The 17,053-nt window shown below is 37.2% G+C and overlaps 1 protein-coding gene across 8 annotated transcripts in view; it reads right to left on the reverse strand.

The window, feature by feature from the left end:
* SIPA1L1 (signal induced proliferation associated 1 like 1) overlaps window positions 1-17,053 on the reverse strand; it is a 358,554-nt gene that overhangs the window by 275,224 nt on the left and 66,277 nt on the right. Inside the window, exon 4 of one of the 8 annotated variants that reach the window (XM_045564614.1) lies at window positions 14,759-14,837. The exons of the other annotated variants lie outside the window; for them this stretch is intronic. The gene's annotated coding sequence lies outside the window, so the exon portion shown is untranslated. The remainder of the gene's footprint in view (window positions 1-14,758; window positions 14,838-17,053) is intronic. 8 annotated transcript variants of the gene reach the window in all.

Genomic DNA, 17,053 nt, shown 5'->3' on the forward strand with positions numbered 1-17,053 from the left:
CAAGAAAAAAATAACAAAATGCTAAAGAAAAGTCTGATGTGTAGGCGTATACTAAGTGCAATGTAACCACCACTCTGGATGTTTAAAAGCTCTTTTTCTTGATCATTCTGAGAAATATGAAAATTGGTATAACTGCTAAAGAGAAGTTTGCCCTCCAACCTATCCATGGAAAACAAACCCTCTGCTAGAAAGGTATGGGGCCAATTCTATGTCTTCAGCCCATGGTTTTCTCTGCCAGAGGAAAGGGGAGATTCTACCAGACCGACAAGTTACGCGTAATGTTCTCATAGAAAGAAGGCAGTTCTGACAATGAACCTTCTCCCCACAGCTACCCCACCCCAACCCTGACTCATGCAAATTTCTGGACGGGACCAGCATGGTCCTAATAAGGTTGAGTAGCCCTAATCTGAAAATCCAAAATGCTCCAAAAAATCTCAACCTTTTTTAGTGCTGACATGATGCTCAAAGGAAATATTCATTGGAGAATTTCAGATTTTCAGATTAGGGATGCCAAACTGGTAAATATACAGCAAATATTCTAAAATCCAAAATCCTAAACACTTACTTTTGGTTAAGAGTGTCAACCTGTGTGTTTGATACTAAACCTCTGTGGACTAACCACTCATGAACATGAATGTGAGCTGACGAGATTATGAATTAGCTACATCACATCCACCACTCTGTCCAATTCCCCTTACCCTGCTTATACTTTCTGAAAACTTTAAATCCTAAGAGAGGCAATCAACAAGCCCGACACTTTATAAAGTAGACTGATACGTGCTCAGTATTGCGGTAGATGCAGTGTGATAAAAAAAAAAAAAAGAAAGAAAGAAAGAGAAGAAAGAAAGAAATTCTTAAGCAGCTCACCAGCAAATTGATGAGAAAAAAATAGCATACCCAAAATAAGTTAAAATTAAATATAGTATTATCACTGAATACAATAAAGTGCCATATGTTTATAAACCATACTTTGCATTCAAAAAAGCAGTTGGTCACAAAGGCAAAACACAGGGGAAGGAAATAAATAAGGAGCATGGAAAGAATGTATTGATGAGATGTTCATAAATATTTGAGAGCCAGCATCCAGAAAGACTAACCGAGATATAACAGGAAGCCACACTGGCAGGGCAGGTGCAAGACAGCCCACAAAAGCAAACCTTTAAATCTTATAAAAACGATTATTTTTATAAACTAGTAAGTCTGAGCTACTAAGTGAACTAACAGGAAGATTTGTTTTGTTTTACTTAATAATCTCAGACCAACCTACGAAAAGGTTGCAAGAACAGTACAAATAACTTTTTTCCCCTGAACCATTTGAAAGTTGCCAGCATGATGGCCTAACATCCTGATTTTAGTGAGTAATTTCTATAAACAAAGGCTTTCTCCTACAAAACTACAACAATTATGATCAAAATCTAGAAATTAACACTGATGTTGTATTGTCACTTACTTCACATTACCCTCATAATGTCCATCTTAGTAAAAGGACCCCAATCCAGGATCTCATGCTATAATTTTCTTGTTGTTACAATCATTTTTATTTTTATCTCTTTTAAGACTAATCAAGCACAGTAGTGAGAAGGAGGAACGAGCAGGACAGGGAGTTTGATCTGTAACTGACTGTGGACAACCAACTGAGATAAATATTTAACAACCAGTGTACCAAACAACTAATCAAGATATAACAGGAAGCCACACTGGCAGAGCAGTTGCAAGACTAGATAGCCTGGTACTTAGTTTTCACGTGTCATTACTTTACTTACATCTAGAAGAATTCCTCAAACTTTCCTTGACTCTCATACTCTTGACAATTTTGAAGATTCCAGGCCAGTTTTGTAGAATGTTCCTTAATCTGGGTTTGTCTGATGTTTCCTTTTGATTAGATTCAAGCTGCGAATTTGCAGCAGGAATACCACAGAAGTGTTCCTTTCACTACATCCTATCAAGTGGCATACTATTTCTAATTTTTTCCCTGACTGGTAATGTTAACTTTTATCACTTGGTAAAGGTGGTATCTGCCAGATTTTCCCACCAGAAAGTTCCTCTTTTTTCTCTTTGTAATTGATAAGTGTTTGATGGGGTGATAATATCCTACTTCTCAACAAACTTTCACCCAGTACTTTTAGTGTCCACTGATAATTCTTGGCCAAATAAATTATTCTTTGATGGTTGCCAAAAACTGATTTTCTAGTCCAGTAATAACCACCTATAATTGTAGTGGGAAAATGGCATTTAGAAACCAAGATCTGGGTGTTAGCTGTGCTTATTGAACAGTTTATCACTGTTCCCACGCCCCCTAAATGAAAAGAACTACACACATGCAAGCACACACGCTTACTTCTACATTTCCTTCTCTATGTATGTATACTGAAAACCATGAGTTTCATGCAGATACTTTGAATTTCAATCCAGCACCACAGGGTTCACCACCTAGTTTTCACCGTTCCCTTTCCCACTAAATCTGGCTCCCAGTAACCTCAGTATATGTATGTATTGGATTTATCCCACCCCCCATCATGCCCCCCCTCATGCCATATAATGCCATCCCTACCTCTGATGTGGCATCAGAAAAAGCCTGTTCTCTCTAACTGAAGGATCAGCAAGGGAGTATCTTGGCAAGACAAGAAAAGTTTTAGACAAAGACCACTCTACTCCAGCCACACCACTGACAAAACTGCAACCCCACCCCCACCCCCACCCCACACCAGCCAAGGCCAAGAAGAGAGCCAGGAGTCCTACACTCACTTGGCTGTGATGAGGCACCTTATTTATAGACTATATATATTATGACAGCATTTTTACAGAGCCCAAACAAAGCTAAAAACATAGTGTTTACATATATACTTATTTTAAAAAGCAAGGGAATGTTGAAACTAAAGTTCAGGACAGTGGTCACCTCCAGAGAGAGGCAGGAGGATGGGATCACAGAGGAACACACAGTAGCTGCAAAGACAGATCACGTTCTAGCTCCTACGGAAAACATGCATGTGCTAAGCACAAGCTGCAGGACATACAAGATTTGAGCCTCCCCAAACCACGAGGAGGTCTTTAGCAGGGTCTCAATTTCACATCTGAGATTTGAGGCCTAAAAAGGTTAAGCAGGTTGCCTGCGGTCACACATCTAATAAGCAAGAATTCAGATGCAAACCCACCTCTGTCTGACTCCAGCCTCTTCCTGCTGTGCTCTCTACTCTCAGGAAGGGCAGGAGAAATGCATCGATGATTCTGAACCAAGAATCCTTTAGGGAAAGTCTCTATCACATTCCAAAGGCTACAAAGTCTGTTCCAATTCAGTCACTAAATAAAATTTCCTTTCACAGGACCCTGGGAAAATCTTATTACCAGTTGTTTTTGTTGTGTTTTATTTTGAAGCCAGGAAACAGGTGAGAGAAGACCAGCAACCCATTCATGAAATTCCAAACACAGCCTAAACCTAAATATGGTAAAAGTATAAAGTGCTTAGCGCACAGCATAAAACATGAAATTAGTGACAAAATTTTGAGCCCTTTTAAAGAATTCACATAAAGGGATACTAAGGCAGAACAATGATACTTCTCTGTAGCAGAGAATGGACATCTTGGGAGGCTTAAATACCACTCTACTATCTGGGGGTGTTTTAAAACTGTTTTCTAAAACCTGAAAATATGGGTCCACATAAAAAGAAAACAAAAAGCAAAAAGATAGTGTTATTTGTCTTCTCAAAAAATCAGACATAACTCCATTTCTGGTAGAAATAGCTCCAGAGCCCATTAAAGTCATTAATAACAACTCATGTCACCTGGAAAAACCTCATGAGCGGCACTGATGATTTTATGAACTGAGTTCATCCTTTCTAAGACTGTCTTTAAAACGAAATTAAGTCTCTTCACTGTTGATTTTCCATTGTTGGTGGAATATAATTGAATCAGAAGTAATTTTAAATCTAACTTCCCCCTGTCCCCCGAAAAGCCTGGTAAGCTCCCTCTCTTTTCAAACTTTTCTTTCTAAAAAGGAAAAATCTAGACCTAGGCCATACACCAAAAAAAATGCCACAGAACACAGAAAATAAAAGAACATGTACAAGATGGTACAAAAATATTAATAATTCAAAACTCAAGCAAGCTTCGTGTTGCAATGTAAAACTATCTACAGTATATCAAGGTTAAGAAATGTAAACTCATTCTCTAAATATAATAAGCAGGTGAAATGCACAAAGAAAAATAAATCTCACTAGATAAAAAGGGAAAGCATTTAACAGACAACCAAGCAGGGTCAGGGTTTTTTTTTTTAAGCTTTTTAATTATTTTCTTTATGAAAAGTGATCAGGTGCTAATGAAATTGGCCTCTGGCATTAGAAAGACAAGATGTTCTCCTGAAGAATATCTGAATGAAGATGACAAACTGAATAAATTAATCCACAGGCACTTGTTTCTTTCAGCCCACTGTATTAAGCTTAAGTGATCACAATGCGACCAATAATTATCCTTGACAATTAAGGGAGAATAGCCCATCTTTAAAACAAGTTTAAAATCTAGAAAAAAAGAAAAAATGTATTACCTTAACTTCAAAAAAGGGAAAACCCTAAAACATATTAAAGAGTTTCTTGGTAAACTCCTAGATAATGAATTTGGGGTAAAAATCAATATGGCTCCTTGAAAAATAAATCCACCCAAGCTAATCTAATTTACTGTTATTAAGGCAACCTACTTATCAAGGGACTGCAAGAATTGTATTTCTTAACTTTAACAGATTTGACAACTCATGAAGATACAAGAAAAATGTTCTTCCCAGAAAAGTGCACACCAATGGTTCTTTGATCCCAAATCACATAAACACTATTTCTTATTCTTCTTTGCCCTGCAATTCTAAGCATAAAATTTCTACATATAGTCAAGCAAATGAAATCGGTAGCTGCAAAAAGGCTGCAGTGATGACAAGAGAAGTCAGCACTATAATCATTATATCCCTTGTAATATACGTATATAGTGTATTAGAAATTTTTATAGGTTTATTATGTCCATATTGAAGCTTCTCCATCTCGGCAGAAGTCACCTCTACCTACCCAGCTGCTCTGGCCAAAAACCTACAATTCATTCTCCATTCCTTTCTTCACACCCCATGGACATTCTGTCTAGACCCATAAATTCCGCCTCACGCAGATCACCTTGAACCCTTTACTTCTCGCCATGCCCACTGTCACCACGTGGTCTGACCCACTATTATTTCTCGACTAGACAACAACCCCAGATTCCTCATTAATATCCTATCTGCCTACCCATGATCATTTCCACAGAGCAGTCGGATTTACTTTTTAAAGGGTTAAACTACATCTTATTAGTCCCCTGCCGAAAACCCTCCAAGGCTTCCTGTGGCTTTAGATATCAAGAAATGTGAAGGAGGTAAACTTCTGCCCTCCTCGTAAGCTAATGAGTTAGTCTGTCATGGTTATACGGACGCCAGCTGAAGATGTGAGACTCCAGGGCCAGAGACATAGAACTTCATTACTCAGAGCAATAGCAGTGGCCAAAGTATCAGCATTTTTTTGGTGCCAGTCCCTTAAGTCCCACTTCCCAGCAGGTGACACAAAGAGGGCCAGATGACACTTGCACAACAGTAGGTTGTGTTACAAGACAGTAACCCTGAGCTTGGTGAACAGGAACCTTTTTGGTAGTAAGCCGACCTAACCATCACCCCAGAAAGAGATGTTGTCTTTATCTTCCAAGGTTGTTCACTATACAAATCATCCTTGAAAAGACAGTCCGGAACAGAGATATTATATGTAGAAACACAAGATAGACATGGAGTATTATCCCCCAGCATTAGAATAGGAGCCAAATTTCTTGCCATGGTCTATAAGGCCCTATGTGATTGGTTCCTTTCTGTTCAATTTCATATGGAAACTCTGTCTCCCCAGCTTATTGTGTTCTAGCTCCACTGGCCATCTTTGGTGTCCTATAAGCCAAGTTCTCTCCTGCCCCAGGGCCTTTGTGCATGTTGGTTCTTCTGTCTGAAACACTCTTTGCTAGCTGATTTGTCACTTCCTCAGAAAGACCTTCCCTGGTCAATCTATCTACTTTAGAGACTACACTCACTTCTTTATTTCCTTTCTATCACTTTGCTCACTCATTTATTCATGCAATAAACATTTATTGAGCATCTACTACATACCAATCAGTGTTACTGTACGCACAGTAATTACTTTATCTACTTGTCTATGTATTTACTGTCTTCCTCAAGGGTGGAAACTTTGTCTTTTTATTCATCCCTAAGTGCTTAGAGCTTAAAATTGCACATTAAATAAAACTCTGTTGAACAAACGAACAATTAGTACAATACCAAAGACTGAAATACTTGCAGATCAGTGTGGGAAAGCAGCGTGGCACTGCACCAAGAACTGTGGAATTAGGAGCTAGAAGTCCTAAATTCAAACCCCAGAGTCAACATTTAGTGGTGCCTGGGCACTTCTACATTCTCTGTAGAATGAAGAAAATCCCTCTCCTGTCTAACCCACAAGATTATTGTGAGGATCAAACGACAGAATTTAAATGGAAGGCTTTGCAATGCTAAATATAACTGAAGACATATAACAAATTGATAGTTAATAATCATGAGAGAGTCACACATTCAACAAGAATACACTACACCCCTTCTCTGAGGTTAGCCCTACTATGGAAACTTACAATAAAAATTTATAACAAGTGAAAGTAGAAAATATTTTGTTCTTTAATAACTTGAAGGAGAAGGATAGTTTTTCCCTTTAAATGTCCTTAAGACATGCTTTTAAAAAAATTCAGATAAAAGGCCTTTAAATGCCCTTGACACATGCTTTTAAAAAAATTCAGATAAAAGGTAAGTGGCTTTTATTGCTCTTGATTCTAGAATATTAAAAGAATGCTTTTTTGGTTACTTATTTTTAACACATTAACTGCCACGTGAGTTGTATTTAACTCATGCTAGTTTTGAGCTGGGGGCCTCCTGAAGCATATGTAACTCACACGTCTCTTCACCTCGGGAGACACATGAACAATTTCAAGTTGCATATACCTCACACATAGAAAACAATAAAAAATGACAAACTTTTCATTAAATTAGAAAGGTTCATTTTGTTTTCTAAGTTTTTATTCTATTTCCTAATAAAACGCCATGGCCCCAAGGAAAACTTTTTTTTCCCTAGTGTGGCAGTCAATGTGTTAAGCAACCCACTCAAATGCAAATTTAGAAAAATTTAATACTATCATCCAGAGTGCCCTGTGTGCCAATCTCCAAAACAGAAACTTTTTAGCTTCCTGGCAAAAGTTATGAATTTATTAATTTTGTCTCTTTTTACTGACTTTAACTGAAACCAAAACATGGTCCCTTCACTGCAAGGTGGTGTGTGTGCATGTGTGTAGTGAAGGGAAAGTGGACTTCATCCTGGAGGCCAACAGGAGGAAAGAGCGGCCATACTGAAGTGTGAGCAGAGGGCTGGCAACTGCAAACCAGACCGTCAACTAGACAAGCCACACAGCTGGCCTGAGTTCACCCACGAACTCATTTTCTATAACCTCACAACAAAATTACTCAGAATTTAATTAAAAAGGGCACTGCTTCTATGATGTAAAATGACAATGAAGTGTAAACTGATAAAAAGGACAGCGTATGCAAAGTTCATTAAAAAGAAAACGTGAGAGAGCAGGGCGTGGTGGCCCACATCTGCAGTGCCAGCCACTTGGGAGGCTGCGGCAGGAGCTTAAGCCTGGGAGTTAGAGGCTGCGCTGCACTATGATCGCATCTATGAATGGCCATTGCATTCTAGTCTGGGCAAGAGAGCGAGAGCCTGGCTCTTAAAAAATTCGTTAATTAACTAAAATAAAATAAACCAAAATAAAAATAGCTAGAAGAGAATGACTCAAATATTTCTAGTATAAAGATAAATATTTAAGGTGATGGATATCTCAGTTACACTCATTTGATCTGTATACATTATATGAATATATTAAATTATCACATGTATCCTGAAAATATATACACCTATTATGTATCAACTTCAAAAAAGTAAAATTAATTTTAAAAAGAAGAAAAACGTGCCATGTGAAAATAGCACAATTAAGATTCCTGGCCAGGTGTGGTGGTTCACACCTGTAATCCTAGCACTTTGGGAGGCCAAGGTGGGAGGATCACTTGAGGTCAGGAGTTTGAGACCAGCCTGAGCAAGAGCGAGATCCTCTCTCTACAAAAAAATTTAAAACTTAGCTAGGCGTTGTGGTGCACATTTTTAGTCCCAGCTACTCAGGAGGCTGAGGCAGGAAGATGGCTTGAACCCAGGAGTTTGAGGTTGCTGTGAGCTATGATGATGCCACAGCACTCTAGCCCAAGCAACAGAGTGAGACCCTGTCTTAAAAAAAATAAAATAAAAAGATTCCTTTTATATAACATTTTTCAAACTCAATATACTAATATATACATATAAATAACTAATAACAGGTACATTGTGCTAATAAAAAGAAGGAATACTATGAATTGGTGCTTCTAAAAATCAAAATTAAAAAGAAAATATGAAATTGAGGGAGGGAAGTCCATGGGAAGTCTGTCTGGAACTTCCAAGAAAGATACCCACTTTAAGAAGAATGGATGCAGATGATCTACAATGTGCATGTGAGTAATATTAATAGAGATGTATATTTCAGTACACATAATTATATTCAGTTGCTTTTCATTACCCATGTGAAGGTCTCTCAAAAAATGCCTCTTTACATGTTATTTTAAAGATGGCTACATCTTACAGTTCTCATTAACCACAAATACTTGTATGACAGCAAGTACCAATAAAATCTAAGGCATCTAGAAGCTTCCACTAATATTAATTTAATAGTCAAATGTCTAAACTTGTCTTCCAATTAAGTAATTTCCCTTATAAATAATAATGATAGTTACTACCTGAGGGTCTGCAATATACCAGGCACACTATATTCTCTACTTCACATAACCAATATAACAATTGTAGGAGACGGGTATTATCATCTCCATTTTACCAAGGGGTACAAGTAATAATCAGTGAAGTTTTAAATCTTGCCCAAGATAAATGAACAAGTGATGGCATAGGAATTTAAACCAAAGACAGTCCTAGTCCAACTTTCTTGCCCTTTTTATACACTATTAATATTAATATATTGCCTCTCAATAAGCTAATATTCACTGTGTTCCCAGGATAATATGTATGAATAAGTTTTATTCATTATTTCATTTAGTCCCTATAATACCCTTGCAAGGTAATTATCATTAGCCACATTCTTTTTTCATTTGAGGAAAGACTCCGAATAGTTATGTAACTTGGCCAAGGTCACACAGCTGACTATAGGACAAGCAGGGATCCCAACCCAAGTCTATTGATACAAAGTCTTTGTTTCTATCACCGTATTGTGGAATCTCCACCTTACGGTATTTAGCATAATTATAATTTAGACATTATTCATAAATTACCAGTTTACTATTGACAATCCTACATGAAAAGGCATATTGTTAGCTGCAAACTATGTTAAAATATGTATTTTATAAGTATTTTTTCAGAAAAAAACTGGAAAAATATGCAGCAAACATGTTTATGATTAATAGGATTATTGGCAAATCTTTTATTTCTATTTTTCTAGTTTTTTCCTTAATTATGACAATTTATCAAAAGGTTAATTTTTCTTAGCATTCATTTAACATTTTATATTATTAGCTATGCTTATCTGTCTTAATTAAATAAATCTTTTACTAAAAATATTGGGTAAAATGAGCACCCTATTTGAGGAAAGTAATAACGAAGAAAAATGTTTAAAAGTACACATAAAAAAAAGCTATATTTTAGTATAGATATTTTTCTTTCTGTTTTCCGGAACCTATCAAAACAGAATTCTGATTCTGATACATATTAAACATTATTACTACTTTTAATTTTTAAGAATTTAGTTTACTGTCACTTCAGCATTGAACAAACAGGTGAACAACAAAGAAAAATACACCATAAAATTAAAGCATGTCATTGTTAAGTAATACAACAACAACAAAAAAAGCCTTATTGCTTTTTAATTATACTTATCCAAAGAAAGAAAGAAAGTAAAAAAGAGAGGTACTCAGAATCCCCTAACTTGGAAGAAATGCTCAGAGGAAAATTACTAAAACCAGCCAAGTCAATGCAACTTGAGGAAAACACCCTTAGAAACTATGGCACAAAATCTTTATGAAAAAAAAAAATTAGTTTTAGTGACTATTCAGGCATTTGAGCAGATTAACAGTAATCTGAACGAACCAGTTAGTGGCTCTAAAAATGTTTAAGCTAACCAAGCAACCAGAATATAAACACCCACATTCAGTCAAATTAACTTTGCAAAATACATACTCTTCTCATTTTGTTCAACGACCCTACAACATGTTCACTAAACCTCTTTGGAAGCTCCTTCACTGTGGAGGCTGCAGCCAGCACAACCAGAAAACAGGAGGTGCATAAATTTCATTTCCTAAAGGAAACCACCTCTCAGTTACTCACTGTGGATGCTGACAAGAATATAGTGTCTGTTCTAGAGGCCATCTAATGTGCACTCCAACAGAAGAGCAGTATGGGATCAGGAAGGTAAAAAGGGGAGTTCAACTTTTTCCAAAATGTTTTATGACCTAAAGTAAATGTGGCAAAATATTAAGATGTGATGAAGCTGAAAGGTATTATTCCTTACATTTCCCAGTTTGTCTGAAATATTTTAAAATTAAAAATAGTATTAATGTTTTATATGCATAATACAATACTCTTTCCTCTTAGTGTATTTGTACTGATTAAAACACATACATATAATCTCAACATCCCTTCCAGCACAATCTGTGACCTCTGACCACCCAATGAAGCCACTGTCAACAGGAATCCCAAACATTCCCTAAGGTTTAATACGCTCCTTTGCAAAGTACAAATTCAGAAAATTGTCATATGATAGGATAAAAATATATAAATTTATTTACGTAATGATGCCAAAATAGTCACAAGTCATCTGAGATGGTTTCTGTGTATATCCTGAATTCATTTCTAAAATGAAATAAGTAGGTTTACTTCTCAAAATGGCATACTTCCAGATCACGTAGTCCTAATCCCCCAGAGGAAAACACAGGCTCTCAAGACACCTTACAAAGTATGCCACCTAGTTTTCACACCAGAAAAATCACTTGGGGTATGAAGGTGACAAGAAAATATATTAATGTCAAGTTCACAGCATCATAGAGTAAACAGAGCTTTTAAAAATGAGTTCTTAAACTCTCCTCTCACTGAAAGAACCAGAATCCACATTTGCACAGTGCTTTTGACTGCAAAGGCAAAAAGCACTAAATGGAAATTGCTCTGATATACAGGAAACAGATGGGATGGATAATGCAAACAGTTAATCAACTGCTTCCTTCTTCCCTTCACTGGAATTTAAGAAACATTTCAGTTGATGACAAAACAAAAACTTAAGCGGAAGTTCACAGCTGAAGCAAGACTTGAACGCACATCAAGGAACACTTCATGAGCATCCTGGAGTGGTTAGTCCTAAATGATAAAGAAAATTTCAGCTAACCTTTCATTGTTCCCAAAAATGACTGTCACACTTGCATAGCCTCAATGAAAACTGCCATCTCTCTGTACCCTCACCAGCCAAACAAGTCGGATCTTCATTGAGGTGCAATTATTTATTTAAGAACAAGTACATACTTTAATTCAAATACTTCTGAAACATCTGCTGGATATAGGCTCTGAGCAAAAGGCTGTGGAGCTCCAAAGATCACCTTCCTTTCAAAAAGTTTACAACCTAATTCATGGGGAGGGATATGTAAAGGCAATAATACAAATCAATGTAGGGAGGTAGAACTTCAAGGACAGCAAAAGAACACAAAGGTTAGAAGATGAGTTCCATGGGATAGAGGAAGAACAATGCGTAAGTTTCCAATGGGTAAATAAGGAAAAGCCATCTGGGGAAAGAAACAGAGTGAGGACACAAAAGGCTACAGTGCACATGGTGTTGAGTGAACGAAGAGCATAAACCATGGAAACACATTTTCAATACCAAACATTTTAACTCTAAAGGTAGCATAGAAATTTTCCCATGAGACTCACAAGAGATAAATGCGAAAGGGAGGCACCAAAGTTCTGCTTTGGCCTTACTGGCCATTCTGAGTCTCATCTAGCTTAAGCCTTATCCTTCAGAAAGCTCGGGAGCCAGATGCCTCCTTCTACATCATTTCTGGCATCCACGACCAATCATCGTGTGATTACAAAGATGACCATCAAAGCTCAGCATCCCAAGAGCGGCAGTTATCCACTGCACAGAGCCTGTTATCCGGAGTTATTGCTAATGTGTGAATACTTGCTTTTAAATACAGGGAAGCATTCAGATAAAACTTGGAGGACTTGTAATTCTATCAGACATTTTAAGTATACATGAGTACTTTGCATTTATTTATGCAAAAGAAAATGCTACAATTCTTGATGAATTTGAAAACTTAATTTTATTTACAAAACCAGTTCAAAGCTTTCAAATAGTGAAAGTGGAAAAGAATAACTTTCAAAAAATTAACCTAAAGAATTACAATTAAATTTTAGTTATTTAATCTCATTTAGGCCATCAGCCTTTTAAGAAAAAAATTATATATGGGACTTTGTCACACCTTGTAAGGATCAATTAAAAGCAGAATGGAAACTTGTCATTTGAGATGCTAAAAATGCCTCATACATGGCCACAGCAGCACATGCCTCTAGTCCTAGCACTTTGGGAGGCAGAGGAAGGAGGATCACCTGAGCCCAGGAATTCGAGACTGCTATGTGCTATGATTGCACCCATGAACAGCCACTGCACTCCAGTCTGGGTAACATAGCAAGACCTCGTCTCTTAAAAAAAAAAAAAAAAAGCCATTGTGTACTTACCATAAAGTGTACAAACAAGATGAAAAATAGTGGCTTTTATTGATTAAAAGGCTGCCTGGACAAAAGAAAGTCTGAAATACCACATTTGGCAAATAATACCAACAAAACACATCTAACAACCAAATTACAAAGAAAATAATAGTTCATTTGCTGGAACCAACTGGCAAGGCTAGGAGAAGGACTAAGGGGTTGGTGTTAGAAGGCTGAAACCATTCCACAGAGTTTTTCAACAATCTGCTAAGGAGTTTAGGTTAGCCGATAGGCAACGAGGAACTACTAAAAAGGTTTATTAGGGACCGTCACGGTATGTGAGTGTATGTATATGTGCACAAACACACACACATATATTTTATTTTCTCCCAGAAAAACTTCATCAGTTGTAAAACAGAGTCTAAAAGAGGAAAGGCACTGAATAAAGAAATACTTACAGTACTAAGGTTGCTGCAATTTTCTAGGTGAGACATGAATGACTAGGGCCTGAACTAGAATGGTAGGAATAAAGAAAGGAAAATTTAAATAAGACTTAGAGATAAAACCGACAAGACATGGAAACCAATTAGATGTGACAATGGAGAAAAACAGAACCAAAGTTAACTGAAATCCCTAGCTTGAGGGACTGGAGAAGACAGTAGTACTATTGTCCAAGTAAGAAACTGCACCTCTATAAAGTGAGTAATTATACTATTGTCAAAAATAATATTTTTATCAAGATTACATCTACCTGACCTTTGAAGTTATTAATAGTTATTAATATCTTCACCAGTTAGAAATCATCCATTAGCCATGCAGAGACCAGCCCTACAAAGAGACTCAACTCTAAATGGGAATTTTGAAATCTGTCAATTTAATTTACCTTAAAAATCTATCAGTAAATAATTTAAAGTTATGAAAAGATATAAGATATTCTACAGAAAAAAACATTCCACAAATGGGACTATCACAAGATTCTCCATAAATGGATAGCATTTGCTCAATGAATTGTATAACAGAATTTCTCATTTTTAATACTCTTTAATGAGTTTTAACATTAACTCATTATATCACATTTTAAAATCTAGTAAACCTTTAAAATGACACATGTAATATAACATATGGTAAACTACTAGCAGTGCTACTCAAAATAATACAAAATTATACATATTCAATGTAATTGGGGTTAATGCCTAATACAAGAACTACAAAGATAGCATTTTAGCAAAAAAACACACCATTTTTACCATACCACTTTCTTAATATTCAAAATCAGAGTAAGTGACCACTTAGACCAAATTTCTTTGAGGAACATGCTGGTTTCTAAAGATTAACAGACTTATCCTGAACTGAGAAAAACAAACAAACCCAAGTCAACAATTCAAAGTACAACTGTAAATGAATAAACACGGAACAACAGTTGGCCAGGGGCATAAAAATTAGGTAAAAAGGAATAAGGACAAAAGAAACTAACACCTTTTGAGGGTCTCCTATAAGTCTGGCACCCAAGTGGAACTGGTTTCAAAACCCAGTCTCTCCCTGCTACCCGACACGCACTATGTAATAATGAGTCTGGATAAATGGGTATAAACCTTATGAGGGCAAAGGGCTTGGCAACCAGTGTATCCCCAGGATCTAGAAAAGCACCTGACATATAATAAGCACTCACTATATTCTTGTTAGATGCATGGATGAATGGCTAGATGGCTAAGGGATGAAGGGATATTTTTAATAATGGTCTGGCCCATGCATACGGAAGGAGATCCTGACACCTTAGGAAAGAGAGAGTAAGAAATGTTCTCCAAGCCATTATGTTCCCTTATCTCCAAGCACAGGATATCACGGTCCAGTGGAAAAAGCATGAGTTCTATCATCAGACCTGGATGGGAAGCCAAGTTTCAGACTTACCTTCACTGTGTCTGTGGGTAAGTTACTACTCCATGTCTGAAATGCATAGACGTTCCTTAATCTTGAAGTTGTAAAAAGCCTTAAAAGAAATAACATATATAGAGTATCGCAAGTACCTGGCACATAATTAGTACTTAATAAATATAAACCCCTCCATATGTACGGAGAGAAACGACCCTAGTGCTGACACAGCCTTGGTCTTAAGGATAAAGTCCGCAGGAGCGATCGCGGTGAAAGGAGTCCTAGCATAGCCCACAGCAGGACTTGCTCTTGAGTTATTTTTAACCATCCCAAGGCCTGGCTCATCATATTATTAATATGTTAGAGGCATTAAGAATCATAGTATAAGCCTGTGTAGAGCACAAAAAGGGAATTAGTCTCTGCCAGGCCAATGAAACACAGAACAACCAGCACATGCTCTGGGCTTGACAATTTCACACTTGTCAAATTAAGCATATTTTTCTTTGCTATTATGTCAAAGCTATTTTCTTGACAATATTTGAAGTGTATTTTACTGATTTGATGATATGATGGATCATTAAGGACTCTTCTTAAGAAAAATTTCCTAAGGGCTCTCTCCAGATTAAGAGACCAAGATAATGAACTAACCGCACATTTGGCTATAATTATGCCTTTATACATTTTCTTTTTCTTACTTCCATAGCACATATCAAGCAATGCAGCCCCACTATAAAACATGACAAAACTCCCCAACTTTTTATTCATAATTGAAATGGTGAAAAGAATTTTTTCAACAAACTCTAATATGGTTTCCTCTCTTGAGTTAGTAGTAAAATAAATCATACAATTTTTTTTTTTTGAGATAGAGTCTCGCTCTGTTGCCTGGGCTAGAGTGCCGTGGCATCAGCCTAGCTCACAGCAACCTCAAACTCCTGGGTTCAAGTGATCCTCCTGCCTTCACACAAATTCTTTTAACTATCTTTCACTTTATTCCTTATGTATCAGGTGAAGTCAACGTTAGGTCACCTTTAATTTATCTTAACTTTTAATGGTGCTTTGAGTATATTATTCCACTATAAGCTTCAAGAATATATAAAATGTTTTTCACAATATGAATCCACATCACTTAATTCAAACATGATACCCAATTAATAAACACAAATATGCAGTTAAAGGGTTTGCCTTTGGATGAAATGAACATTTTACAAAGGATGCATATAGCTGGAGAGACTGGAGAATAAATGAACAGATCTGGACAGAGGGTGACAGTCGCACTAGAGAAGTTTCTCAAGCAAGACAGTTCTTTCTTATGAACAAAATCTGAGTTTCACTAATCAAATCCAGAGAGTGTATCAGTGGAGATAGATATAATATTCTGAGAACCTAAACCACCTTACAAAGTCTCTATCTACAAAATAATAGTAACAAGGGGTTTCAGCTAATGCAGCAGTCCCGGACCTTTTTGGCACCAGGGACCAGTTTCATGGAAGACAATTTTTCCACGGATTGAAGGGGGGTGGTGGGTGGAGGGGTGTTAGTTTCGGGATGATTCAAGTGCATTACATTTATCATGCAGTCAAACCTCACTGCTAATGACAATCTGTATTTGCAGCTGCTCCCCAGCACTAGCATCACTGCCTCCGCTCCACCTCAGATCATCAGGCATTAGATTCTCACAAGGAGCTCCCAACCTAGATCCCTCGCATGCACAATTTACACTAGGGTTTGCGTTCCTGTGAGAATCTAATGCCCTCCCCACCCCCGCTGATCTGACAGAAGGCGGAGCATTTGCGGTGATGCGAGTGATAGGGAGCGGCTGTAAATAGAGATGAAGCTTCCCTGGCCTGTCTTCCACTCACCTGCCGTGCGAGTTCCTAACAGGCCACGGACCAGTACTGGTCCACCGCCCAGGGGTTGTGGACCACACAGTTAATGAATCAACACTTGGAAATGAAAACTGCATAATTCAGGGAATGGAGGAACTGAAGCTACTTAGGGTAGTAGGGGAGACACACCCTATTTTGATTAGAATCAGCCAGAAGCTGTAAGAAAAAGGATTCATGCCCAGTAGAACAACTCTCTGAAGAGATTTAAGCTGATATGCTGGCAGGGGACAAAGAACAAAACTCTGGGCAGCAAGTCTTAAGCTCTGCATATAGGAGTACCTGATCAGTCCAACACCTTCACCCACCCTTGCTAGCTTTCATACCATATACATACCAAGAAGCTTTCCGAATCTACTAATGCTGCCCTAGTAATCTACCTAGCACAAACAGGATTTTCTTATTATCCTATCAAATATTTGTCTACCCAGACATTTATCTCTCATTGCAT

The sequence above is a fragment of the Lemur catta genome, chromosome 1 (genome assembly GCF_020740605.2).
Source record: "Lemur catta isolate mLemCat1 chromosome 1, mLemCat1.pri, whole genome shotgun sequence".
NCBI classification, from domain to species: Eukaryota; Metazoa; Chordata; class Mammalia; order Primates; family Lemuridae; genus Lemur; species Lemur catta.